This window comes from Phyllobates terribilis, unplaced genomic scaffold (genome assembly GCF_046119375.1).
Source record: "Phyllobates terribilis strain yellow unplaced genomic scaffold, ASM4611937v1 Scaffold_8__6_contigs__length_399053987, whole genome shotgun sequence".
Taxonomy (NCBI): domain Eukaryota; kingdom Metazoa; phylum Chordata; class Amphibia; order Anura; family Dendrobatidae; genus Phyllobates; species Phyllobates terribilis.
In genome coordinates this window covers 98,220,773-98,247,973 of record NW_027362768.1, presented here as the reverse complement: position 1 = coordinate 98,247,973, position 27,201 = coordinate 98,220,773, and the positions used below count along the sequence as shown (strand labels likewise).

The following is a 27,201-nucleotide window of genomic DNA, read 5'->3' as shown; positions in this document are numbered from 1 at the left end:
TCCTCGACACAGGCCTGTACTCTTCTGTACTGCTCTTGTCTGGTCGTGTCCCAGTCCTCAGTGGTCATATCAGCTTCAGGTTCAACAACACCAAGCTCCAGATCCATGGGCAGCTTTCCTGGCCTTGCCCGCATGAGATATGCCGGAGTGCAGTTGGTGGAACTTACTGGCATATGATTATACAGATCCACTAGGTCAGGTAGTAGGTCTGGCCACTGGTTTCCGTCCTCAAGTGGTATGGTCTTTAGCAGGTCGATGATGATGTTGTTCATCTTCTCGCAGAGACCGTTTGTTTGTGGGTGGTACGGTGTAGTTCTTATCTTTTTACAACCGTACAAATTGCAGAACTCCTTGAATAACTCAGCCTCAAAGGCCGGGCCTTGGTCCGTCAGCACCTGCTCAGGGTAACCATGGGGTCTACAGAAATACGCTTGGAACGTCTTTGCTGCTGTCTCTGCCATCAGGTCTTTGACGGGGGCGACCACCAGGAAACGTGAGTAGTGATCCACCATGGTCAAAGCATAAGAGTATCCTGACCTGCTGGGGGACAACTTGACATGGTCCAGGGCCACGATCTCCAGGGGTCTATTCATCTTAATGGGTTGTAGGGGTGCCTTCTGGCTGCTGAAGTCTTTTCTTCTTAGGCCACGGGGTCCACAGTCCCAGCACCACCTCTCAATGGAGCTGCGCATTCCTTCCCAGTAGAATCGACACTTCAGCAGGGTCTCTAGCTTTTTCCAGCCAAAGTGCCCCGCCTGATCGTGGTAAGCTTCTAATACCATCTGGATGTCTGTCTTCGGGACTACTATCTGCCATACCATCTCATGGGTTTTCGGATTGACGTACCTCCGGCACAGCTTCTCACGGTAGATAAACAGCCGGCTTCTCTCGTTCCACAGCTGCTTCGCTTGCAAAGACGCTTCCTTCTCCAGGGAGGCACCTTCTTGGGTTATCAGCTCCTTGATGCGGCTGACAACCGGGTCGCTGTCCTGGGTCTCTTTCCAGCTGTGGTGAGGCAGGGGGTTTAACGTCTTTCCACGCTGCTTCCTGGAGGCTCGGTGCTCATTTATTATCCAATTCCGGTGAAATGCAGGTAGCTCTATCTCTTCCAGGTCATCCACTTCTTCCTCTGTATCTGACTGGTGAGGCATCCTAGACAGGGCATCGGCGTTGGCGTTCTTGCGGCCCGCCCGATATTTAATTGTAAATTGGTAATTTGACAGCCGAGCCATCCATCGTTGTTCCAGTGCCCCCAACTTAGCTGTTTCAAGATGGGTCAAGGGGTTGTTATCAGTAAAGGCAGTGAACTTGCTGGAGGCCAGATAGTGCTTGAACCTTTCAGTGATGGCCCAGACCAAGGCCAGGAACTCCAACTTAAAGCTGCTATAGTTCTCTGGGTTCCTCTCAGTCGGGCGGAGCTTCCTGCTTGCGTATGCGATCACTTTCTCTTGGCCATTCTGCTTCTGACTTAAGACAGCGCCCATCCCTTCGTTGCTGGCATCAGTATACAGCAGGAACGGTTGGCTGTAGTCAGGATAGGCTAGGATCTCATCACCTGTCAGGATCTCCTTCATCTCCTGAAACGACTCAGCTTGCTCCTTACCCCAGTGGAATGGGGGGTTTCTGCCTTTGGGGAACTGTCCTACCAGGAGGTCTTTCAGAGGAGCTGCTTTCTTGGTGTAGTCTTTTATAAACCTCCGGTAGTATCCTACCAGTCCCAGGAACTGACGCACCTCCTTGAGGTTCTTCGGCTTCGGCCACTTTTGGATGGCTGTGACCTTCTCCGGGTCTGGTGCTACCCCTTCTGGACTGGACTGACAATGTGCGACAGGTACTGTACCTTTCTCTTGAGCAGGTGTCACTTTGAGGGCTTCAACTTCATCCCGTACCGGGACAGTGACTCAAATACCTCTGCCAGGTGTTTCAAGTGGTCCTCGTACGTTCTGGAGTACACTATTACATCTTCCAGGTAAAATAACACAGTCTCGAAGTTGCGGTGTCCCAGGCAGCACTCCATCAATCTCTGGAACGTTCCGGGGGCATTGCAGAGTCCAAACGACATACTGTTGAACTCACAGAGTCCCATCGGGGTGGTGAAGGCCGTTTTCTCCCGATCCTCCTCAGCCACAGCTACTTGCCAGTACCCACTAGTGAGGTCAAGGGTGGAAAAGTAATTTGCAGATTTTAAGGCAGCTAGGGACTCCTCTATGCATGGTAAAGGGTATGCATCTTTATGTGTAATGCGATTTACTTGACGGTAATCTACACACATTCTCATGCTCCCGTCCTTTTTCCTAACTAGCACTAGGGGAGCTGCCCAGGGACTACAACTATCCCTTATTACTCCCGCCTTCCTCATGTCCTGCAGCATTTCCTTAGCCTTCTGGTAGTGTGCTGGTGGTATAGGCCTGTAACGTTCTTTGATTGGGGAATGGTCGCCTGTGGGGATATGATGTTGAACCCCCTTAATCCTCCCAAAGTCTAGTGGATGTTTACTGAACACCTGCGAGTATTCTTGAACCACCCGGTGTACACCTTGTTTTTGATGGGCAGGAGTAGTGTCTGTTCCAACATGGAGCTGTCGACACCAATCCTCCACCTGGGTTGCAGGGTCATTATCCTCCACTTCATCTGGTGAGGTTAAGGACTCCGCCTCATGAATGCAGTTGTTATTTACAGCATGTAATTTGGCAACAGTGGCATAACGTGGCAGTTTGACCTCATCTTCCCCTAAGTTGAGAAGACGGACGGGCACCCTCCCATTACGTACATCTACCACTCCCCTGGCGGTTAAGAGCGTGGGTCTATGCTCGGAGCAAAGGGGTTCTACTACCGCCTGGTAGCTCTGTCCTCTAAGACCTATAGCAGCTCTACACCAGATGAGCATTTCACTCATTGGGGGGATGACAACGGGTATTGGGTCCGTTACCCGCACGTTACCGATTTCACCGTCTGTTAACCTTACTTATTGTTGATACTTCAGGACTCGGATTTCCTTCTGCAGCGCCCTCCTCTGTCTTGGTCTGGCAGTGTCAGCTATCTGTTGGAGAAAGAACACAACCTCTCCCAAACAGTTACCAACAATGTTAGTGCCAAGTACCATATACGGGTTGGTGTCATCAGGATTAGTCTCTACTACAATTAGTCCCTGGTCCTTCAGCTCCACTCTCCACACCTTTACAGTCACATTCTTAACCCCGAGTAGGTTAAGGGGGAGTCCATTTGAGGCATATACAGACAAATTTGGAGCTGGCGGACGTAGGTCGTCCATGGACCAGAACCTCTTGTAGAGGACATCAGGCATGATGGTTACCTGAGATCCTGTGTCCAGCAGGGCATGCGTCGGGATCCCGTCCAGTACAATGGACAGGAAAGGTCTTCCTCCGACGAACCTGTTGTACCAGTCTGATGGGCCTGGTGAGTTTACTCCTGGGTGTCGGCCCTCGGACCCAGGGTTTTCTCGTTTAAAGGACTATTCTGGGCGATGTTTCTGGTCTTGCGGCAGCGGTAGCAGGTAGTGTCCTTCTGTGGACGGCGCTGGTCACTGGTCCTCGTAGAGAGTGGTTTTGGTCTCCTCCTCCTGCGCATCCAGGGGACATCCTCAGGGCTATCGGCTAGCAGGATTTTCCCTCCTTCCTCGGGCTCCGTCCGCAGCTGCAGAGCACTCAGCACAGTGGTCAGGATTTTGCTCAACTGACGTACCTCAGAGCGCAGACTGTCCAGTTCTTTAGGGGATAATGCCCCATCTCATGCTGCACATAACACATCTGCATCTCTGGCTGCTATGGGCATAAAAGGGGACAAACTTATGGTGTGGCACCCATGCTCCCCTGACCTCAACCCCATTGAGAACCTCTGGAGCATCATCAAAAGGAGTGTCTATGATGGGGGGAGGCAGTTCACAGCTAAGCAACAGCTCTGGGAGGGTATTCTGTCCTCATGCAAAACAATTGAAGCAGAAACCATCCAAAACCTTACAAATTCAATGGACGAGAGAGTTCAGAAGCTCCTTTCGAACAAGGGGTCCTATGTGAAAATGTAACATCACCTAGAATAAAGTTTTGAGTTAAAAACTGTTTGATTTCAGTTTGTAATAACCTGTTAATGCTTATAATTTCAAAAATGACCATTTTTTTGTTCTTTATTAAAATGAAAAGGTTGAAAGCTCTGCTGTGCATAATAATTTGGAACATGCATTTTGAGTGCAGTTTGAGTTTTTTATTTTTTTAAAAATATACTCTTATCATAGGCAGTTTGTACAAAAAACTTTCAATTGTACTCTAATAGTTATTTGACTGGAAAATTACAATGACTGCAATTCATATAGGTAATTTGGGAAAATCTGAGAAAATATTATTTGCATAATAATTTGGAACACAGTGTATATCTTGTTTATCATTATTCAGCTCTGTGTTTAGGTTATTGTTGCACTATAGTTCTTATGCTATCACATAAACACTTTGTACTTGATAGGTAATTATAGTCTGTACAGTTGTGCTCAAAAGTTTAGATACCCCGGCAGAATTTTTCCTTTCTTGGCCTTGTTTCAGAGAATATGAATGATAACGAAAAAAAATTTTCTCCACTCATGGTTATTGGATGGGTGAAGCCATTTATGGTCAAACTACTGTGTTTTCTCTTTTTAAATCTTAATGACAACCAAAAACATCCAAATGACCCTGATCAAAAGTTCACATACCCCAGTTCTTAATACCATGTCTTGCCCCCTCTAACATAAATAACAGCTTGAAGTCTTTTGTGGTAGTTGTGGATGATGTTCTTTATTTTCTCAGATGGTAGAGCTGCCCATTCTTCTTGGCAAAAAGGGTCCAGTTCCTGTAAATTCCTGAGCTGTCTAGCATGAACTGCGCGCTTGAGATCTCCCCAGAGTGGCTCAATGATATTGAGGTCAGGAGACTGAGATGGCCACTCCAGAACCTTCACTTTGTTCTGCTGTAGCCAATGGGAGGTCGACTTGGCCTTGTGTTTTGGATCGTTGTCATGTTGGAACGTCCAAGCACATCCCATGCGCAGCTTCCGGGCTGATGAGTGCAAATTTGCCTCCAGTATTTGCTGATAATGTGCTGTATTCATCTTTCCTTCAACTTTCACCAAGTTTTCTGTGCCTTTGTAGCCCACACATCCCCAAAACATCAGCGATCCACCTCCGTGCTTTACTGTAGGCCTTCATCATAGGCCTCGTTGACCTCTCTCCAAAAGTAACATTTATAGTTGTGGCCAAAAAGTTAAATTTTGGTCTCTCCACTCCAAATTACCTTGTTCCAGAAGTTTTGAGGCTTGTCTCTGTGCTGTTTGGCATATTGTAGGTGAGATACTTTGTGGCATTTGCACAGTAATGTCTGTCTTCTGGCGACTCAACCATGCAGCCCATTTTTCTTCAAGTACCTCCTTATTGTGCATCTTGAAACAGCCACACCGCTAGTTTTCAGCGAGTCCTGAATTTCAGCTGATGTTATTTATGGGTTTTTCTTCATCCCGAACAATTTTCCTGGCAGTTGTGGCCGAAATCTTTGTTGGTCTACCTGACCGTGGATTGGTTTTTACAGAGCCACTGATTTTACATTTGTTAATCACAGTTTGAACGCTGCTGACTGGCATTATCAATTCCTTGGATACTTTTTTGTATCCCTTTCCTTTGTTATACAGTTCAACAACCTTTTCCCATAGATTCCTTGACAATTCTTTTGCTTTCCCCATGACTCACAATCCAGAAACATCAGAGACTGGATGAAAGATGCTAGAGTCTGTTTGGATCCCAGAAACTCACTCAGCTTTTATGCACCCACACTGATTACAAGCAAACAGGTCCCAGGTGAGGATGTTACCTTTAGTGGCCATTCAAACCCATTTGTGTCAAATTCTGTGCATGTTATCAGGCCAAAATCACCAGGGTATGTGAACTTTTAATCGGGGTCATTTACATGTTTTTGGTTATCATTAAGATTTAAAAAGAGAAAACACAGTAGTTTGACAATAAATGGCTTCACCTAACCATGAGTGGAGAAAAAGTTTTTTTGTTATCATTCATATTCTCTGAAACAAGGCCAAGAAAGAAAAAATTCTGCCCGGGTATGTAAACTTTTGAGCACAACTGATTGAATATATCTGATTGAACTATATCACATTAAACCATTTGCTAAGCTGGATTGTTTGCATACTGCAAAAATTATTAATATTAGGGTGTCATTTTTTCATAGATGCATTTACACTATTTCCGGTTGTACCCACCATGTGTTTTTGTGTATTTGGTTGTTTCACTTTTTATGTGTTTTTTATTCATTTTTTCTGTATCAATAAAACTTACCTTTTAATCTAAAATGGGCCTCTTGTGTAAAACTAGTGTTTTGGAGTTGTTACATACATTAAGTAGGCAAACATCTTACACTTCACATGACACAATTTGTACACAAGACAAAGGACAGGACATTATTCAGATTACACATCACATAATACACAGCACTGATGTCATCAACATGGAGCAGGGCTATATGTCCTTACATGTAGTGGGGTTAAATAAGTATTTGATACACTGCCGATTTTGCAAGTTTTCCCACCAACAAAGAATGGAGAGTAGTGATGAGCGAGCATGCTCGCTTCTGCTCGGTGCTCGCCCGAGCATCTCACTGCTCAAGATGCTCTGCGCTCTCCGAGTATTTCCAGGTTGCTCGGGCGGGAACTCGGGTCCCCTCCCTGCATGTTTGACGCTCTTTAGAGAGCCAATGAACATGCAGGGATTGCCTGCCATGCACTCGAATGCCATAACCATGTTGGTTGTGGGCATTACAGTGATTGGCTGGCCGCACAGCGTCATCAGGTCTATATCAGACCTGGCGCCGCCATGCTCATCACAGTCACTCCGGATCAGACAGTGTAGGGAGAGGTGCTGCTGCGTCAGGGAGAGATTTGATTGTGTATTAGGTAGTGTAGGGAGAAAAACCATACATTACACATATCCATCTTAACAAACAGTCCTTCTGAGGACTAATCCATCTGCAGAGATATCAGGCAGGCACGGTGTGTAGGCAGGCAGTGTATATAGCAGATTGCAGTGCATATAGCACAAGAGGCTCTGTAGCGCCGGCGTCCCTGCCCTCTGCTAGGCAGGGACGCTGTTCCCCTCACCTCTCTGCTCCGTGCCCGGCGTCCTCCTCCCGCTCTGCTGGCAGCGCGCGCTCCTTCCCGGCCACTGTGCTTAGGGCGCGCGCTCGCGCTCTCCCTCCCTCTTAAAGGGGCCGCGCGCGCCATCCTAAGGAGTCCCCGGCCAATGGCCGGAGGACTTCACCATATATAAGGCACCTCCTCCAAAATGGAGGTGCCCGAGCAATGTTGTTGCACTGTTCACTACTCTGCTTCAGCCCTCAGGTCCCGTTGCCAGTTACCTGCCAGATACCTGCCTGCTAGCCTGAGGTCCGACGGTCTGCCTTACTTCTCCTGTCAGTCTGTCTAAGGACCAGCTTGCCCGCTCACCTGGGAGCGTACATCTGCTACCTGCCTGCTAGCCTACCTGGAGGCTCTGCCGTCACGTGCTGTGACCACCTGCTTGTCCAGTGACTCCTGCCCGCTCACCTGGGAGCGCTCATCTGCTGCCTGTCTGCTAGCCTACCTGGAGGCTCTGCCGTCACGTGCTGAGACCACCTGCCTGTCCAGTGACTCCTGCCCGCTCACCTGGGAGCGCTCATCTGCTGCCTGTCTGCTAGCCTACCTGGAGGCTCTGCCGTCACGCGCTGTGACCACCCGCCTGTCCAGAGACTTCTGCCCGCTCACCTGGGAGCGCTCATCTGCCGCCTGTCTGTTGGTCTTCCTGGAGGCTCCGCCGTCACATGCTGTGACCACCCGTTTATCCAGAGACTCTCGCCTGCTCACCTGGGAGCTCACGTCTACCATCAGCCGCCACAGGTCATACCAACCCTTTACCCAGAGACTGCCCCGGTCACTTGCCGTGACCATCTGCACGTTCACCCAGAGACTGCCCCGGTCACTTGCCGAGACCATCTGCCCGTTCACCCAGAGACTGCCCCGGTCACTTGCCGTGACCATCTGCCCGTTCACCCAGAGACTGCCCCGGTCACTTGCCGTGACCATCTGCCCGTTCATCCAGAGACTGCCCTGGTCATTTGCCGTGACCTCCTGCCCGTTCTTCTAGAGACTGTCCCGGTTACCTGCTGTGACTGCCTGCCTGGTCGCCACCCGCTCCCTTACAAGGACCGCCCCCTTGTATAGTAGCTCAGAGGTTCCGCCTCCCAGACCCGTTACAGGCTCCATTCCAATTCTGCCGTCTGCTGCTGTTAGATATTTCTATACAAAGGCCCAGGTCTCAGGGGCCAGAAATACTTTAATTTGGATCTTAATACTCATTATTTGCTTAAAAAGCAATCCAGAGAACACCATTTTTTCTGCGCCATTTGCTTGTTGGCACTGCAGAATACAGCCAGGTACTTTCCTTATTAGAGCGCTAGAAATCCAGCTATCCAGCTAAACTGTGTTTTCTCCGTCAAACGGATCATATATACGTTGTCAGAAAATACTGCCAATTCTGGCCTCCATTAAAAAATTTCTTTAGTGTGTCAGTGAAGCAATTCACAGCAGTTTGCTGTTCAAACTACTTACCTACAGGCCAGGTATTTAAAACTCTGTTTTTTCCGTCAAATGGATCACATATAAGTTCGCTCCAAACTCAGTCATTTGTAGTGAGTGTGGAAGATACTGTCCTCCATTTAAAATGGATAAGGCACGTGGCAAGGGACGAGGAACTGGACGTGATGCTAATGGTGCTTGCAGAGGCCGAGGACAAGGCCATGGGCAAGCCAAATTTGTGCCACAATAAACACCCACATCTTCTCGCCTGACCTTCCTGTCCCAATTTCTAGGGGACCGCAGCACACCACTATTGAACCCAGAGCAGTGTCAAAAGGTTGTTGGTTGGATAGCGGATAATGCTTCCAGTCACTTAGCTACCACCACCACCACCCTGTCTTCCACACGGTCAAATCTCAGTAGCCGTGAGTCTGGACCGCATATTACTCACCCTGATCCTCCTTAGTCCCACCATGCCGAGTACCCAGAGACAACTGATAACCCACACTTGGACACTCTGAAGAGCTGTTCACTTTTCCATTTACAGATTCGGGTCTCTCGCCCGGTCCACATAAAGCGGGGCAAGAGGAGATCGCGTGTAGCGATGCCCAAATATTTGAGCAGCCACGGTCACACGAAGGCGACGGTGGGAAAGTGTCACAAGAGGTGGACAATGATGAGACACAATTGCCAGAAAGTCAGGAGGAGGACCAGGGTGCGGAAGTGGAAGATGAGGTGGTGGATGATATAGTAACTGACCCAACCTGGCAGGAGGACATGCAGAGCGAGGACAGCACCACACAGGTGGAGGGAGGCAGAGCACCCCAACAGGCAGGAAAAAGCAGTGTGGTGGCTGCAGACAGAAGGCAGGCAACCGTTCCCCGTAACACCAACACGAAGGAAGTTGCCAGTACAAGTGTTAGGTCTTCCCGAGTCTGGTTGTTTTTTAAAGACTCTGCCGATAACCCCAAAAAGTCCATTTGCACCACCTGCCAGGCCAGCATCAGCAGGTGTGGCAAAACGACCAGCCTGACCACCACCAGCATGATCAGGCACATGGCAGCAAAGCACCCGACTTTGTGGGCCGAACCCCAGGGTCCAGGAACAGTGTCTGCGGGTAGCACCATTGCTTCTTCCGCTGTTGTGCATGCAAGCCAATCCCCTGTCCATGGTGCATCCGAAGATGCCTCCTGCCCTGCACCTGTCGATGCACACTCTCAAGTAGCAGCATCAGGAAACACGTCCATGTCCTTGTCCCGGCGCAGCGTTCAGTTGTCCATACCCAAGTCCTTGGAATGCAAGCGCAAAAATGCAGCCAACGCCCCACAGGCCACACTACTAAATTCTCACATTTCATGACTGCTTGAGCTTGAAATGTTGCCTTTTAGGCTCGTGGAGATGGAAGCATTCCGCAACCTGATGGCGGCCGCCGTCCCTCGGTACTCGGTCCCCAGCCGCCACTATTTCTCCCGATGTGCCGTCCCCGCATTACATAAGCACGTGTCCCAAAACATTAGCTGTGCTCTCAACAACGCAAAACTGGTAAAGTCCACCTAACCACAGACACATGGACAAGTGCTTTTGGGCAGGGATGGTACATCTCGCTGACTGCACACTGGGTTAACATAGTGGAAGCCGGGACCCAGTCAGACCTTGGGACGGAACACGTCCTCCCCATGTCAAGGATTGCGGGCCCTAGGTCAATCAGGGTTGCCCCCATGGTCTACAGCTCCTGCACCTCATCCTCCACAGTCTCCTCCTCCTCTTCAGCCTCCATCTCTGAAATGACCACATCAGTCACAAGCTGGAAGCACTGCAGCACTGCCTCGGCCAAGCGGCAACAGGCTGTGCTGAAGCTAATATGCTTAGGTGAAAAACCGCACAATGCTGAAGAGTTGTGGACAGCTCTGAAAGAGCAGGCAGATCTGTGGTTCACACCGCTAAACCTACAGCCAGGCATGGTCGTGTGTGACAATGGCCAGAACCTGGTGGCGGCTCTGAGGTGAGTCGAGCTCACACACGTACCATGCCTGGCCCATGTGCTTAACCTCATGGTTCAGCAGTTTCTCAAATCCTACCCGGAGCTGCCGGATCAGCTTGTTAAAGTACATCGCCTGTGTGCCCATTTTAGAAAGTCAGCTACAGCTTCCGCCGCCCTCACAGTGTTTCAGCAGCGTTTGCAGCTTCCTGCTCACAGGCTGGAGTGTGATGTCCCCACACGTTGGAGCTCTACCCTGCAGATGTTGGGAAGGATTTGTGAGCAGAAGAGGGCAGTTGTTGAGTACCAGCATCAACAAGGCAGTCGGTATTCAGTTCAGACTCTACACATAAGACCTCAGGAGTGGACATGGATGTCAGATATATGTACCATCCTCCAAAACTTTGAGTAATCCACCAAGATGGTGAGCGACGATGACGCCATAATTAGCATCACCATCCTGCTTCTCTGTCTTCTGAAACGCTCTCTGCTCACAATCAAAGAGGATGCATTGCAGTCAGAGCACGATGAGATGGAGCAAGGAACCATACAGGGTGATTACACACAGCCAAGCCTCATCTCATCCCAACTTGGATTGGGTGACAATGAGGAAGAGGAGGAGGAAGGACAGAAGCTAGTTTCATGCACTATAGATGGTACTACCTGCGCAGCTGTCATACCGTCTGTTCAGCGTGGATGGCCAGATGACAGAGAGGAGGAGGAGGAGAGCATGGTCAGTCATCCTCTTGGTGAGGACATGGAAGTCTTGCCTGTTAGTAGTCTGGCACGCATGGCTGAGTTTATGTACCAGAAGGCCCTTGTTGCAGAACTGTTAAAAAAATTCCCATCTGAAAACGCTGGCGGCAGAGGGCACACTTCATTGGACAACCTAGGAGTACAGGCGAGAGAGACATGACTTCAGTCCACCAGAGGCGGGGGGAACACTGTCAAAGTTCTGGGAGAGTTTTCTCAGACCCTCCCATCACACAGGCCCTGAGGTGAGGGGTACTATCACAAGGAGTGCAAAGTTTGGGAAGATGCTGAGGGAGTACCTTGCCGGCCGTACCAACGTCCTCCGTGATTCCTCTCTGCCCTATAATTATTTGGTATCCAAGCTGGATACGTGGAATGAACTGTCTCTCTATGCCTTGGATGTCCGGGCCTGCCCTGCCGCCAGCGTTTTATCAGAGCGGGTTTTTAGTGCCGCTGGTGGAATTATAACTGATAAGCGCATCCGCCTGTCAACTGAAAATGCTGGCAGGCTGACGCTTATAAAAATGAACAAGGGCTGGATTGGGCCAGACTTCTCAACACCACTGAATGATAGCAGCGTAATATAAACTCAAATCCAGTGTCTTTTCTTGGGAAGTGTATTCTCATGCACCTTTTCACACCCACACATGGGTATACACTTCCTGATTTTGGCTATTTGCTCTTGTCTTCTTCCTCCTCATCCTCCACCACCATATCACCAGGGTGACCGTGGTCCGTGATGCAACACCCACATAATTTTTTAAAGGGTGATTATGATGCCCGTAAAAATTTTTTTTTTATAAAGTATGTTCATGTATACCCTCCAGGGTTAAATGTTTGTCAGCCCATACACTTAGTGCATGGGCATTACAAGTATAGGAGGCCCGTTCCTTTCTAATGGGAACATTTTTTTATGAGGCCCTACTCCACGTCTCTTCCAAGGGTAATTGAAGTGCCTCCAAATTTTTGGCAGCCCTTGCATTCACTGCATAGGCCAACACTATGGGAGACTCTCTCCTTTCTAATGGGAACATGTCGTACCTTGTTACTGTGGCCATGCTCCGTGTGTCTTTAAATTCTTAGTGGGGTTTTTCCTAAAATTGGTCAGCCGTTGGACTCGCTGCATACCCTATAACTGTATAGCAGACCCTCTCCTTTCTAATGGGAGCATGTCGTACCTTGTACTGTGGCCCTGCTCTGTGTGTCTTTAAATTCTTAGTGGGGTTTTTCCTAAAATTGGTCAGCTGTTGGACTCACTGCATACCCTATAATTGTATAGCAGACCCTCTCCTTTCTAATGGGAACATGTCATACTTGTTACTGTGGCCGTGCTCTGTGTGTCTTTAAATTCTTAGTGGGGGTTTTCCTAAAATTGGTCAGCCATTGGACTCACTGCATACCCTATAACTGTATAGCAGACCCTCTCCTTTCTAATGGAAACATGTCGTACTTGTTACTATGGCCCTGCTCTGTGTGTCTTTAAATTCTTAGTCGGGTTTTTGGCAGCCCTTGCAGTCACAGCATGGGCATTACCACTATAGGAGACCCGCTCCTTTATAATGGGAACATTTTTTTTTACTGAGACCCTCCTCTATGTCTCTTCAAAGGGGAATTGGGTTGCGTCCAAATTTTTGGCAGCCCTTGCAGTCACTGGATATGCAATAACAGTATAGGAGATCCGCTTGTTAATAATAAGAACAACAAAGCATAGCCGGCTGATGGCTCTCTAACAATAGTGAGGGTCGACTGCTGGCCTTTAAAGAATAGTAAGGGCCGTCTGATGGCCCTATAAAAATAGGCTTTATGACTTTCAGAGTCCCTCCATCATAAATAAAACAGGATGTGCCTGATGATGTGTCACACACCACATTGCCAGATAAGGTTGTAAAATGTTAAAATGACATTTCCCAGTGAATGCATTTGTCTTAAAAAAATAATGTAAAAAAAAACAAAACAATAGGATCTTTCTTTAGTATAAAAAACAGCATCACCAATTTAACAACAATGCACCTCCTCCTCCATCTCTGAAATGACCACATCAGTCACAAGCTGACAGCACTGCAGCACTGCCTTGGCCAAGCGGCAACAGGCTGTGCTGAAGATAACATGCTTAATGCTTAATTGACAAACCGCCCAGTGCTGCAGAGTTGTTGAAAGCTGTAACACAGCAGCCTGATCGCTGAACATACAGCCAGGCATGGTAGTGTGTGACAATGGGCGGAACCTGGTGATGGAGAAATGACTGCCGGGGTGGATACGGTTTCCCTCTATGCCAGTCCTTTCACCGAGCTAAAGAATATGGCTGTGGTGAAATATAACTCCCACTGAGTTGCTAACCACTGATCCAATGTGCTGCCGTTCACTCTCTGGTATCTAACAGGCTGGATAAACTTGCACCTACTGCCTCTTTATCTTCAGCTCCTTTGTGAGAAAATGTATTTGGGCAGCCTCTCAGTCTACCAAATAAAATTCCTCAGAAGGAAATTGGGGATGGCTTCGCTACTGGTACTGGGGGCAGTGCTAATACCATGGCGTCGTACCATAGTTTGCTGGAAATATTCCAGGCTGGTAGGAGGCAAGCAAATTCCCACAGAAAAGTACCAGCAGTAATGTTCAGGCCACAATTCAAGTGCAAGCAGCTTTAGAGGACTTCCTGGGAGAAATGACACACAGGGTAGATACGGTTTCCCTCTATGCCAGTCCTTTCACCGAGCTAAATACAACTCTCAGCAAAAAAGTTGTAGACTGGCTCCTTACCGTCCCTGGCCATATTCACCTGTCCACGTGTTTGTGATTAGGCGGTCCTTCCCAGTAAGTGCACTGGGGAGGGCACGGGTAATTTTGTGGGACCCGTGCTTGTGGAAGGCGGAGGCGACACCGGGAGAAACAGTGGCGGCTGGGGACCGAGTATGGACACCCGGCCGCCGCCGGCATGAGGTTGCGAAAAGCTTCCGCCTCCACGAGCTTAAAAGGCCATATTTTAAGTGCAAAGAGCTGCCCAGAAATCTGGCAGTTTAGTGTTGTGGCCTGTGGGTGGGTTTGTGGCTGTCTGCATACTTGCGTTTGCATTCAAAGGAATGGGGTAGGGACAACTGAACGCTGCAGTGTCACAAGGACGTGGATGGTGATTGTTGCAAGTCTGCAATGACAGGTGCATGGCGGGAGGCATCTTCGCATGCGCCAAGGATCACTTATGATGGGCACACTTTTAGACAGTGACCTGGGAGTCAGAGATGCTTCCAGAGGTCTTCCCCATGCTGTTCCCATGTCTTTTCAGCACTGTATGCATGTGTATGATGATGTGTCACACACCACATGGCCAGATAAGGTTGTAAAATGTTAAAATGACTTTTCCTGGTGAATGCATTTGTCTTGGTTGAAAGCAATGCAAAAGTGCAAAAACTCATCAAAAACGCTACGTGTGAACATAGCCCAAGGTGTGGAGGAGAATTTTTGTTTTTGGTTATTTATTTTGCCTTATATACAAGTCATTACCTTGGAAAGGATGTTCCTTAACATATTTCCCAGGAAAATCCATTGTGGTTTCGTTTTTGTATGTTTGTTTTATTGTGAGTCCGTGAAAGTGGCGTAATACTCTGACCACATTGTTGACAGCAGTGATCTAGGAGTCAGAGATGCTTCCAGGGGTCTTCTCCATGCTGTCCCCATGTCATTTGAGCACTGTTCCCATCGATTTGGGCAATTTTTAGGCCTTCTGCAGACCGCCGGGGGGAGCTGCCTGAAAAATGCTAGAGTTTCCCATAGACTTACATTGGGCTCGTTGCTCGGGTTGAGCACCCGAGTATTCCAATTTGCTCGACCTGAACATTTTAGTGCTCGCTCATCACTATTGGAGAGGTCTGTAATTTTTATAGTAGGTACACTTCACCTGTGAGAGACAAAATCTAAAAATAAAAACCGAAAATCACATTGTATGATGTTTAATGTTGAGTGAGTATGCTTCATTAACCCTTTCTGGCAAGCACACTACACTGTCATAGATTAAAATCCTGCAGGGCACGCAATGTCCGCCTCCTCATGCCAGCAAATGTCCAGGCCCATTTAAAGTTTGCCAATTACCATCTGGATGATCCAGAGGATGCATGGGAGAAGGTCATGTGGTAAGATGAAACCAAAATAGAACTTTTTGGTATCAACTCCACTAGCTGTGTTTGGAGGAAGAAGGATGAGCACAACCCCAAAAACACCATCCCAAACTTAAAGCATTGTGGAGGAAACATCATACTTTGGGGTGATTTTCTTCAAAGGGGACAGGACGACTGCACCGCATTGAAGGGAGGATGTATGGGGTCATGTATCCTGAGATTTTGGCCAACAATCTCCTTCTCTCAGTTAGAGCATTGAAGATGGGTCGTGACTGGATCTTCCAGCATGACAATGACCCAAAACACACAGCCAGGGCAACTAAGGAGTGGCTCCATAAAAAACATTTCAAGGTCCTGGAGGGGCCTTGCCAGTCTTCAGAACTGAACCCAATTGAAAATCTTTGGAGGGAGCTGAAACTTAATGTTGCCCAGTGACAACCCCAAAACCTGAAAGATCTGGAGAAGATCTGTATGGAGGATTGGGCCAAAATCCCTGCTGCAGTGTGTGCAAACTTAGTCAAGAACTACAGGAAATGTCTGACCTCTGTAATTGCAAACAAAGATTTCTATACCAAATATTAAGTTCTGTTTTTCTATTGTATCAAAAACTTATTTCATGCAATAAAATGCTAATTAATTATGTAAAAATCATACAATGTGATTTTCTGGCATTTTATTTAAGATTCTGTCTCTCACAGGTGAAGTGTACCTGTGATAAAAATTACTGACCTCTCCATTCTTTGTAAGTGGGAAAACTTGCAAAAAACGCAGTGTATCACACACTTATTTTCCCCACTGTATATATCTATCATGGAAGGCAAAATATTTAAATATGGTATCATATTATGATGACTAATGAGTTTTCCCCAATACACCATTTTACTGATCTTGGAATGTAAGAATAGCTCCACTGATGGACAAAAAAGTAAAAGGTGTAATCTGTACAGTATACCTGACTCCCTTCTGTATTTACTACAACAAGTGTTAGCAGTTAGCACTGATAATGGCTGTTTATCCCCCCAGATACTGCTGATAGAGTGGAATCTATATGATAAGCAAAGGGAGGGGTCCCCTCTTTAACAGGGGTCATTATGGAGAGAGGCAGTGTTGGGGGGACATTATGGGGAAGGACATTGTGGGGGAATATTATGGAGAGGGGCAGTGGAGAGGGGTACATTGGCATCCCGCTATCAAGGTCATGTGGTCCCAATGGTTGCACCTTGAGGCCAAGTAACTGCTTGAGGTCTGTTGGCCATGATGGCCTCTTATGACATAAGCAACATTTTGGTAGAAAAAAATCTAAATATTCATTCCATCCATTCCAAATTGTGCAGATTTCTTTGAAGTACCTGAAGAGATAACAAACTTCCTGATAGCAATTTTGAGTTCTTTAAGGGGTGTGGTTATTAAAATGTTATCATTTTTTGTGGATTTCCAAAATGTGTGCCCCTCATTGTTATCAGAGGACAATTGTTATCTCCTCTGTGGACTGCGCCCTTCTGGATGGAATGCCAGCTGAGTGGGGATCCTATCTGTTATGAGTAAGGCTTTACTCCAACGAATGGTGAGACTGTTCCTTTTTCATTTATATGCTTTGCTACATCATTATTACAATAAAAGGGGGCTACAATATTAGGGCATGCATCCCCTCTCCCGTGGTGTATGTGACTATTATTGATGTGTGTCGTTTTTGTTTTTCTTGTTCTCGGTTAGTATCCTTCTTGAGCCTTATGTGTTTATTTTAAACATACCTAATAAAAGTTACATTTTATCATACCCTCTACTGTGCTAGATACTTGCCCATGGTTGGTAGTCCTACTTCTAATATTTATACACCCAGACCAGGGTGTTAATTAGCCAGAGAAAGGTAGCCGCTGGGTCCTAGAGAGACAGCCTCTAAGAAGGTGTCTGTAATACTACACGTAGAGATCTCCTGCAACCAACTGCAGGGCGACTGTTTGTCACTTCTGACACACCCGTGACAGTACCCCCTCCTCTACGAGTGGTCTCCGAATACTCAGGACCAGGTTTCTCAGGATGAGAGGTGTAGAATGAACGAAATAACCAGGGAGCATTCACCTCTGATGCTGAAACCCACATCCTCTCCTCTGGACCATAACCCTTCCAGTGCACCAAGTATTGTAGAGAACGACGTTGGAGATGAGAATCTACAATCCTAGAAATCTGAAACTCCAGATTACCATCAACCATTGCTGGAGGCAGTGGTAGAGGTGAGGGCTCAAGAAGTTCCACATACTTCTTGAGTAAGTACCTGTGGAACACGTTGTGGATCTTAAGAGCCTGAGGAAGACAAAACGCTGCTGGGTTAACGACGGCAGTTATTTTAGAGGGACCAGTAAACCTAGGTCCCAGTTTCCAAGAAGGAACTTTCAATCTTATATTCCTGGTAGCAACCACAGAAAGTCATTGACATTCAGGTCCGGACCTGGCAAGCATTTTTTGTCAGCCATACGCTTATACCTGTCTCTCATGATCTTTAAATTACTCAGAACACCTTACCAAACTGAGGAGATTGACGAAGCAAACCGTTCCTCCTCAGGATCTCCCGAAGCTCCCCCCCACTAAAGGTACCAAACGGTGGGTGATAACCGTATGCACCGAAGAACTGTGATCTGCCAGTGGATTCTTGACGATGATTATTAATGGCAAATTCTGGCAGCAGTAAGTAGGATGCCCAATCCTCCTGATTTTTGAAGACGAAATACCTGAGGTAGGTCTCCAAATTCTGATTGACACGTTTGGTCTGACCATTTGACTGAGGATGGAAGGTTGAAGAAAAGGACAGCTGCACCCCCAGTCGAGAAGAGAATGCCTATCAGAACTTGGAAATAATCTGGGTCCCCCGATCTGACACCACATTGGACATTGGAAAGAACCCCGTGAAGCTTCACAATCTGATTTATGAATGCCTGAGCAAGTGTCTTGGCATTTGGAAGTGCAGGTAATGCGACGAAGTGAACCATTTTACTGAACCTATCTACAACCACCAAAACCACTATTTTGCCTGTAGAAACCAGTAGGTCAGTAATAAAATCCATGGACAAGTTTGTCCATGGCCTACTAGGGATAAGTAGCGGAAGAAGATTACCACACGGACGGGTATGCAAAACCTTAGAATGTGCACAAATACTACAAGCAGATATGTGTTCAATCACATCCTGATGCAACCCCGGCCACCAAAAACGATGAGAGTAGAGGTCCGCGCTTGCCTTACCACTTGGATGCCCAGCAAGCACAGATTTATGATGTTCCTTAATTACTTTGAATAGATTAATTGACAGATTAGAGGAAGAAAACGCCTGGAGGGAAGTATCCGACCATTTGGAAAAATCATACCCCTTCTTAGTCATGTCAGTAAGGGGTTTCACAATTACGGAGTAATTTTGTATAAATTTCTGGTAAAAATTAGTAAAAGCCAAAAAACGTTTTAGAGCCTTCAGGTTCTCTGGATGGTCCCAATCAAGGACTGCACGGATCTTCTCCAGATCCATCCGAAAACCCAAAGATGACAGCAAGTACCCCAAAAACTGTACCTCCTGAACAGCAAAAACACATTTTTCCAGTTTGGCATAAAGTTGTTATCCCTTAATATCTGGGGCACCTGCTTAACATGCCCCCGATGTGTCTAAAAATCAGGTGAGTAAACCAAAATATCGTCCAGATAGACCACCACAAACCTCCCCACCAAATGATGGAAAATATCATTTATGAAATGCTGGAATACCGCAGGTGCATTGGTCAAACCGAAAGGCATAACCGGACTCTGGAAAATGCCCTTCAGGGGTATTGAACGCTGTTTTCCATTCATCCCCTTCTCTGATTCTAACCAGATTGTAGGCTCCCCTTAAATTCAACTTGGAGAATACCTTAGCTCCTACAACCTAACTGAACAAATCAGGAATCAGAGGAAAAGGGTATGGATCCCGAATGGTAATTTGATTTAATTCCCGGAAATCTAAACAGGGACATAGACCGCCATGTTTTTTCTTCACAAAGCATAACCCTGCCTCCACGGGCGAAGATGAGGGTCTGATATGTCCCATCTCCAGACTTTCCGCAATAAAATCCTTCATGGCTTGTCTCTCAGGGCCAGAATGGTTATACAGTCTGGACTTCGGTAGTTTTGCTCCAGGGGTCAGGTTAATAGGACAGTCATATGCACGATGAGGAGGAAATTCCTGACACCCCCTCTCAGAAAAAACATCCTCAAAACCAGACAGAAAAGCAGGTAATATTTCCGTAGAGACAGTAGCAAGGGAAATATCTAGACAGTTCTCATGGCAGTAATCTCCCCACTCAATAATTTCCCCGGCTTGCCAATCCACCAATGTATTATGTTTAATAAGCCAAAGAATACCCAATACAATAGGTGTGGGAAGATTGTCTAGGACATAGCAAGGTGTAGAAGTGCAACACGAAGAGAAGGGGGAAAAGGGGGCCCAGACTCTAGGGAAAGGGGAAGGTGGAGACCTCCTAGGCTGATCTAATATCACCCTGTCTCCACTAATGCCCTATTTTGGCTCTTCACCAATCACCGCACGTGAACCTCGCCCTGTCTTTCCCTGGCGTATGGCCCTGGCTAGGGAAGGGAGGGGGATGAGCGCTAATCGATCCCCACTGACCACTAAAGACAGCAAGGGGGAACAAACAAGGGAAGATAGCTTAGCTTAAGTCTACTTCAAAGAGATGAACACCCGTCCTCAAAGCTCCAGAGAGTAATGCACTTGCTCCGAGCCTTTACAAAGGGTGATGAGTATCGTCGGCACCTCCCTCTAGCAGACAGCAGGTATTTATACACCCAGACCAGGGTGTTAATTAGCCAGAGGAAGGTAGCCACTTGGTCCTAGAGAGACAGCCTCTAAGAAGGTGTCTGTAATGCCAAACGTAGAGATCTCCTGCAACCAACTGCAGGGTGACTGTCACTTCAGACACACCCGTGACAACTAAGCTTGGTGATGCAGTCTCGTACTGATGGTGGTTCTGGTGCTGTATTCCTCTACTGATGTTGATTCTGTTGTTGTATTCCTGTACTGACTTGGTTTTTGGTGAGGTATTCATGTACTGATGGTGGTTCTGATAATTTAGCAATCAATAACATGCTTCATTTTAAAACTGAAAAATCTCGAAAGCTTAGCTTTGAGATTGAGGAGGATTTGGTTGAGTTTCTGCTAGAAAAACTCCGTGTAAGTTTGGGTATGTTAACACTGAGAAGGATTTGGAGAGTTTCCGCTCAGTTTCTGCTCCAAAACATGAAATAATCAACAGTTGGTTCTGATGATGTATTAATTTACTGATGGGGATTGTGTTAATATATTCAGGAAAGTACTCCTTTAAATTTTTAGCAACTACCTGCATGTTAGCTTTTAAGCTCTTAAGGCCCCGTCACACTTAGCGATGCTGCAACGATCCCGACAACGATACGACTTGTCAGGGATCGTTGCTGCGTTGCTATGTGGTCGCTGGTGAGCTGTCAAACAGGCAGGCTCACCAACGATCAGGGGAGCAGCGACATCGTGGAAAGAATCTTTCCACGACGTCCTGCTCCTGGTTATGAGCCTGCTGAAGCAGGAGCAGGCTGGTAACTATGGTAAACATCGGGTTACTAGGGGCACACGCGCTCCTAGTAACCCATTGTTTATCATGGCTACCACTCTGCTACAGTGAGCGGGAGGTTACCGCTCACTTTAGCAGACTCGTAACCATGATAAGCAACGGGTTACTAGGAGCGCGTGTGCCCCTAGTAACCCGATGTTTACCATAGTTACCAGCCTGATTGCTGCTCCCGCTGGTCACACACAGCGATGTGTGCTGACCAGCGGGAAAGCAACGACCAAAAAATGGTCCAGGACACTTTGCAGCGATCAGCGACCTCACAGCAGGGGCCTGATCGTTGCAAAGTGTCACACATAGCGACATCGCTGGTGAGGTCGCTGTTGCGTCACCAAAACCGTGACACAGCAGCAATCTCGCTAACGATCTCGCTATGTGAGACGGGGGCTTAAGTATAAAAAAAATTAAAGAGCCCTGGATAACCCCTTTAATGTCAACAAATGCATATTGGTGAGAACCTACTAATCATGTATTTTGTTTGACTGGAGCATGGAAAACAAATGGCTATCTCCAAACAATGCTGGTAGATCTGATATCCAAAGCAAGCTTTAGATTTCATCAGATCCTCCTCTTGTCCAACCTCATCAAACTTAGGTTTTCGATGATCTGAGTGACAAAAATATTCTTCTAGAACATCTGAATTGATTTTTATTTCTCCTATTATTTCTTGTTTTCTTTTTAACTTGCATTATCCAATACTCCAGTGTCTTTTGTTCTTTTTTTGGATGTTCAATTACTTTAAAGAGTTACGGTGTCTTATTTTGACCATAACAAAAAAGAGCTCTGTCTAGAACTTAGTTTCTCTTTGTAAAGAATTACATGCTTTCAGTAACTCTGTAACTTTTGTTCGCTACATAGTGATTGATCACAACAGATAACACTGCCCAGAACGTAAGTTATGGTGACATTGCTTATCTAAACCTAAAATTTGCCCTCATTGCACAGTTCGGTTTTATGTTGAGATGATTGATGCCAGGTTTATAGATTTATTTAGATTTAAATATTTATTCCTTCCCATTTCCTTTTTAAGCATCTATTCATGGCGATCACTTTTGAATAAAGAACTAGTAATTATAAAATGTCAGGAGAAACAGGCATTAGATATTCAACCATTTTATCCAGTTGTCAATAAACCGTAAAACTTCATCATGTATACCATTCAGGCAAGTTTTATATTCTTCAGTCATTTGGTTATTGCAGATAAATGCATGTCAGACTAGACCATGTGATACTAAATTCTATTTTATATTAGGAATTTTTGCAAAATAAAGAAAATGCTGAAGAATTATTATTTAGAAGTTCCATAATGAAGAGCAAGTAAATCCAGTTCCTAACTTAAAGGCGTTATCCCATCAACATGATGGGGGTCGTACTGATGTTCTTATGATTGGTCATGGTCCCAAGGGTCCTGTGTCCATCATGTTTGAGTGATTGTATGGCCACCACTCCTTTCACTATGGTAGTGGTGGTTAAACATTGAATCTACTGATACATTTACTTGAGATCCATATTCTTGAGATCACTGAGGTCAGATTCACCCCACAACTTGTATACATATCGCCAATCATGTGATTAGGTGATATTATTCTTGGCATGATTTCTTTATGCAAAATCAATAAACCAAATCTTTATAGAGCTGCAAGAGGTACATCCCCTGTTCTCAATACCACTGAACGCCATTTAATTGGAAGTTTTTGAAAGTGAATCTTTGGTTATGAGGTACTAAAATGTTATGAAAGGAAATTACATTATGACTTAATATTTGAGTTTTAATTCATTTGATACGTAGACTGTATCGAATAGCTTAATAAACAAGAGTCGTCAGATATAGTCTATATACTGTATAAAACCAATATTTTCATGTAATGTTTATGTTCGTAGATCCAGTCCACCATTGTTTTACTGCTAGATATTATCTATTTCTTCTAAAACTTTTCACATATACAAATAAGAAACAAATTGTTGTAAAAGTTATACGCAGCTAAATATCAGACATCTATCTGTAGGCAAGGGTCAAACGAACATTTTTCTCTCATCTGAAGAAATCGGTCAGAGTGTGGCCAGAGTGTGGTCAGAGTGTGGTCAGAGTGTGGTCAGAGTGTGGTCAGAGTGTGGTCAGAGTGTGGTCAGAGTGTGGCCAGAGTGTGGCCAGAGTGTGGCCAGAGTGTGGCCAGAGTGTGGCCAGAGTTTTTCTGATGTTGAGAATAAAAACAAAAGTTTCTTCACCTTCTCCATTCAGTCTGCCTGTGAAAATCAGATTCCAATTGTATGTCATCGGAGTGCAGTCCAATTTTTTTTTCAACAGACTCATGGACTTGAATGGCTAAGTATGTTTCGATTATAAGTGGCAAATTGTGCATGTTACAATTTTTTTCCTCCTATCATTGATTAATATGGCGATGAGTGCTAAGATAGCACTTGTCCAACTATTATGGTTGTCTGCACAAGCCCTTATAAAAGACCATTAATCTTTGATTGGAGAGGGTTACACCAGTTAAAGCATTGGCCACATATGTGTGTGCCACATCTCTGTTTATTGTCTATGGGATGGCTGGAAAAGTCGAGCACTGTACTCCTATATCCTTAATCTCTGGAAGTTCCATAAAGAATGAAAGTTATCACATATCCACTTGTCGGGAATTGCTGATCCGACTTTTTTAAATAGGAGACAGCACATGTCTGAGAATATGGTGTTTGGAAAAAATCCATGTTTGTGGCATAGGAGCCAACCTTGGGATGCAAAGTGTTTTACATCTCAGACAGACCTTGATCAGCAGAATTTGTAGTGCCCCATCACCTCCTTATTGATGAATTAACTGGAGTTTGAATGGATTGCATGTAATCATGGAATTCAATAGGCAATTGCAAATCTTTCAAAATTTGTCTCCAGTGATAGGGACTGCAGGGCCTAAAAACCTGTCATTTGTAAGCTGGGTGAAGGTGTTCTTGACTGTCTTCCTCTTGCCTAGGCAGCAGGAGATGGACAGCACATTTACCAAAGAAGAATCATTAGAGGAAATATTCATCAAAGTGTCATGGCTCATAAATTATTTAGTTAAATGCCGTTCATGCAAAGGTGATTGTATAAAGGGAAAGACATCTGATCCTGAAAAAAGGCTCCTCCACCAGGAAGAGTTGAAATGGGGCTGTGTAGTGGAAACCAGTTTTATTTGAGCCACATGTTATGTATTAAAATACATTCTCAGAAGATTATGCAGGTACTGTCATCAGTAGAAATTATTTTGTGGAGCGCATTGTCTTTAATATACTGAGCAAATCCAGATGTACAGCGCAAGTACGCATCTTTTAAATATACTGTATTCTATACTGTCACCAGCACAAATCATTCTGAAGGGTTTATGATGCAGATGTGAAGAGAAAGTATGCTTCCTTTAATTATATTGTATAGTCTACTATCCTCACTGCGCAGGTAATATTTGCAATAAAAATTAGTACCTTATTTGTGCAATACCCCCCAAAAAGGTGATTGACCTTCTACTATTGTTGAGAGCTTGGGTTCAGCAGAAGATCCTTTTGGACCTTTGGTGGGCTTGCTCATCCTGGAACTTGTTGTCCAAAATGTGAAAATATTGTTTAAGCAAATAACGAAAAAAATCAGTTTGAAGTCATCGCTGAAATCCTTTTTAGGGAAAAACTGTGATTATCCATGTAATCCATCTGAATGGCTTTAATGTAATGAACCAAGGCCAGAGTCCACCTCTCTAAGCCAGTGTTTCACAAACTCCAGTCTTCAAGGCCCCCAACAGGTCATGTTTTCAGGATCTCCTTAGTATTGCACAGGTGATGGAAGTATCATCAAGGTATCAGGAATTGTCTCACCTGTGCAATACTAAGGAGATCCTGAAAACATGACCTGTTGGAGGCCAAGAGGACTGGAGTTTGGGAAACACTGATCTAAGCTACAGTGGTGGCCAAAAGTATTGGCACCCCTGCAATTCTGTCAGATAATACTCAGTTTCTTCCTGAAAATGATTGCAATCACAAATTCTTTGGTATTATTATCTTCATTTAATTTGTCTTCAATGAAAAAACACAAAAAGAATTGTCCTAAAGCCAAATTGGATATAATTCCACACCAAACCTAAAAAAGGGGGTGGACAAAAGTATTGGCACTGTTTGAAAAATCATGTGATGCTTCTCTAATTCGTGTAATTAACAGCACCTGTAACAAACCATGTTATCTGTGAACATGGTTTGTTTTCATGATACAACCTCAAACATTACAAAACAATTTGCTAAAATCTGCCTTAAACCTACTTATTATAACATGTGAACTGAGATTATTCGCATATCGTTCTATAATATTGCATCTGTTTTCCTATGTCATAAAAGCTTCAAATTGGCATTAAAATATTTCTCCTAAATGTCACTTAAGCTTCACATATCTAGAATGGATATATAGCTCTCTAGCCTTAGTAATAGCCAGTTGTTACCCAACTAGGAAACTCAAAACCTTGCCTCATTCATTATTCTTGACAGAACGAAATGATTTCCAAGCCACTTAAGTTATATAGGATCGCAAACTATGATCGCTATGCCTTCTGTGATCAGGTTTATCCATAAATTTAAGTGTACATTGCCTATTTAAAAGGCCTCTATATTTATTTATTATGTTTTTTTTACATTTAAGTGTCTGGTTCCATAATAGCTATCACTGCAGAGAACTCATACATAATAACTATGGTACCAGTACAATTATACATTACATTAAAAAGATATGCTGCTAGATGTGTACCCATCATCTATAGTAATTTAAAAGAGCCATGTAGTAGTAATAAGCATTAAGATGCCTTGGCATGAAAGGTATAGTGTATGTGTGTGTCTGTTATTGTGTTTGTGTGTGTATATACAGTTAGGTCCATATATATTTGGACAGAGACAACATTTTTCTAATTTTGGTTCTAGAAATTACCACAATAAATTTTAAACAAAACAATTCAGATGCAATTGAAGTTCACACTTTCAGCTTTCATTTGAGGTTATCCACATTAAAATTGGATGCAGGGTTTAGCAGGTTCAGCTCCTTAACATGTGCCACCCTGTTTATAAAGGGACCAAAAGTAATTGGACAGATTAAATAATTGTAAATAAAATGTTCATTTCTAGTACTTGGTTGAAAACCCTTTGTTGGCAATGACTGCCTGAAGTCTTGAACTCATGGACATCACCAGACGCTGTGTTTCCTCCTTTTTGATGCTCTGCCAGGCCTTCACTGCGGTGGTTTTCAGTTGCTGTTTGTTTGTGGGCCTTTCTGTCTGAAGCTTAGTCTTTAACAAGTGAAATGCATGCTCAATTGGATTGAGATCAGGTGACTGACTTGGCCATTCAAGAATATTCCACTTCTTTGCTTTAATAAACTCCTGGGTTGCTTTGGCTTTATGTTTTGGGTCATTGTCCATCTGTAGTATGAAAAGACGACCAATCAGTTTGGCTGCATTTGGCTGGATCTGAGCACACAGTATGGCTCTGAATACATCAGAATTCATTCGGCTGCTTCTGTCCTGTGTCACATCATTAATAAACCCTAGTGATCCAGTGCCACTGGCAGCCATGCATGCCCAAGCCATCACACTGCCTCCGCCGTGTTTTACAGATAATGTGGTATGCTTTGGATCATGAGCTGTACCACGCCTTCGCCATACTTTTCTCTTTCCATCATTCTGGTAGAGGTTGATCTTGGTTTCATCTGTCCAAAGAATGTTCTTCCAGAACTGTGCTGGCTTTTTTAGATGTTTTTTAGCAAAGTCCAGTCTAGCCTTTTTATTCTTGATGCTTATGAGTGGCTTGCACCGTGCAGTGAACCCTCTGTATTTACTTTCATGCAGTCATCTCTTTATGGTAGATTTGGATATTGATACGCCTACCTTCTGGAGAGTGTTGTTCACTTGGTTGGCTGTTGTGAAGGGGTTTCTCTTCACCATGGAGATTATTCTGCGATCATACACCACTGTTGTCTTCCGTGGGGGCCCAAGTCTTTTTGCATTGATGAGTTCACCAGTGCTTTCTTTCTTTCTCAGGATGTACCAAAAGGTAGATTTTGCCACTCCTAATATTGTAGCAATTTCTCGGATGGGTTTTTTCTGTTTTTGCAGCTTAAGGATGGCTTGTTTCACCTGC

General features: G+C 45.2%; 1 long non-coding RNA gene across 1 annotated transcript in view; it reads left to right on the top strand.

The window, feature by feature from the left end:
- The window catches only part of LOC141156389 (uncharacterized), a 541,415-nt gene that overhangs the window by 155,462 nt on the left and 358,752 nt on the right, over positions 1 to 27,201 (top strand). The gene's annotated exons all lie outside the window — the stretch shown is intronic.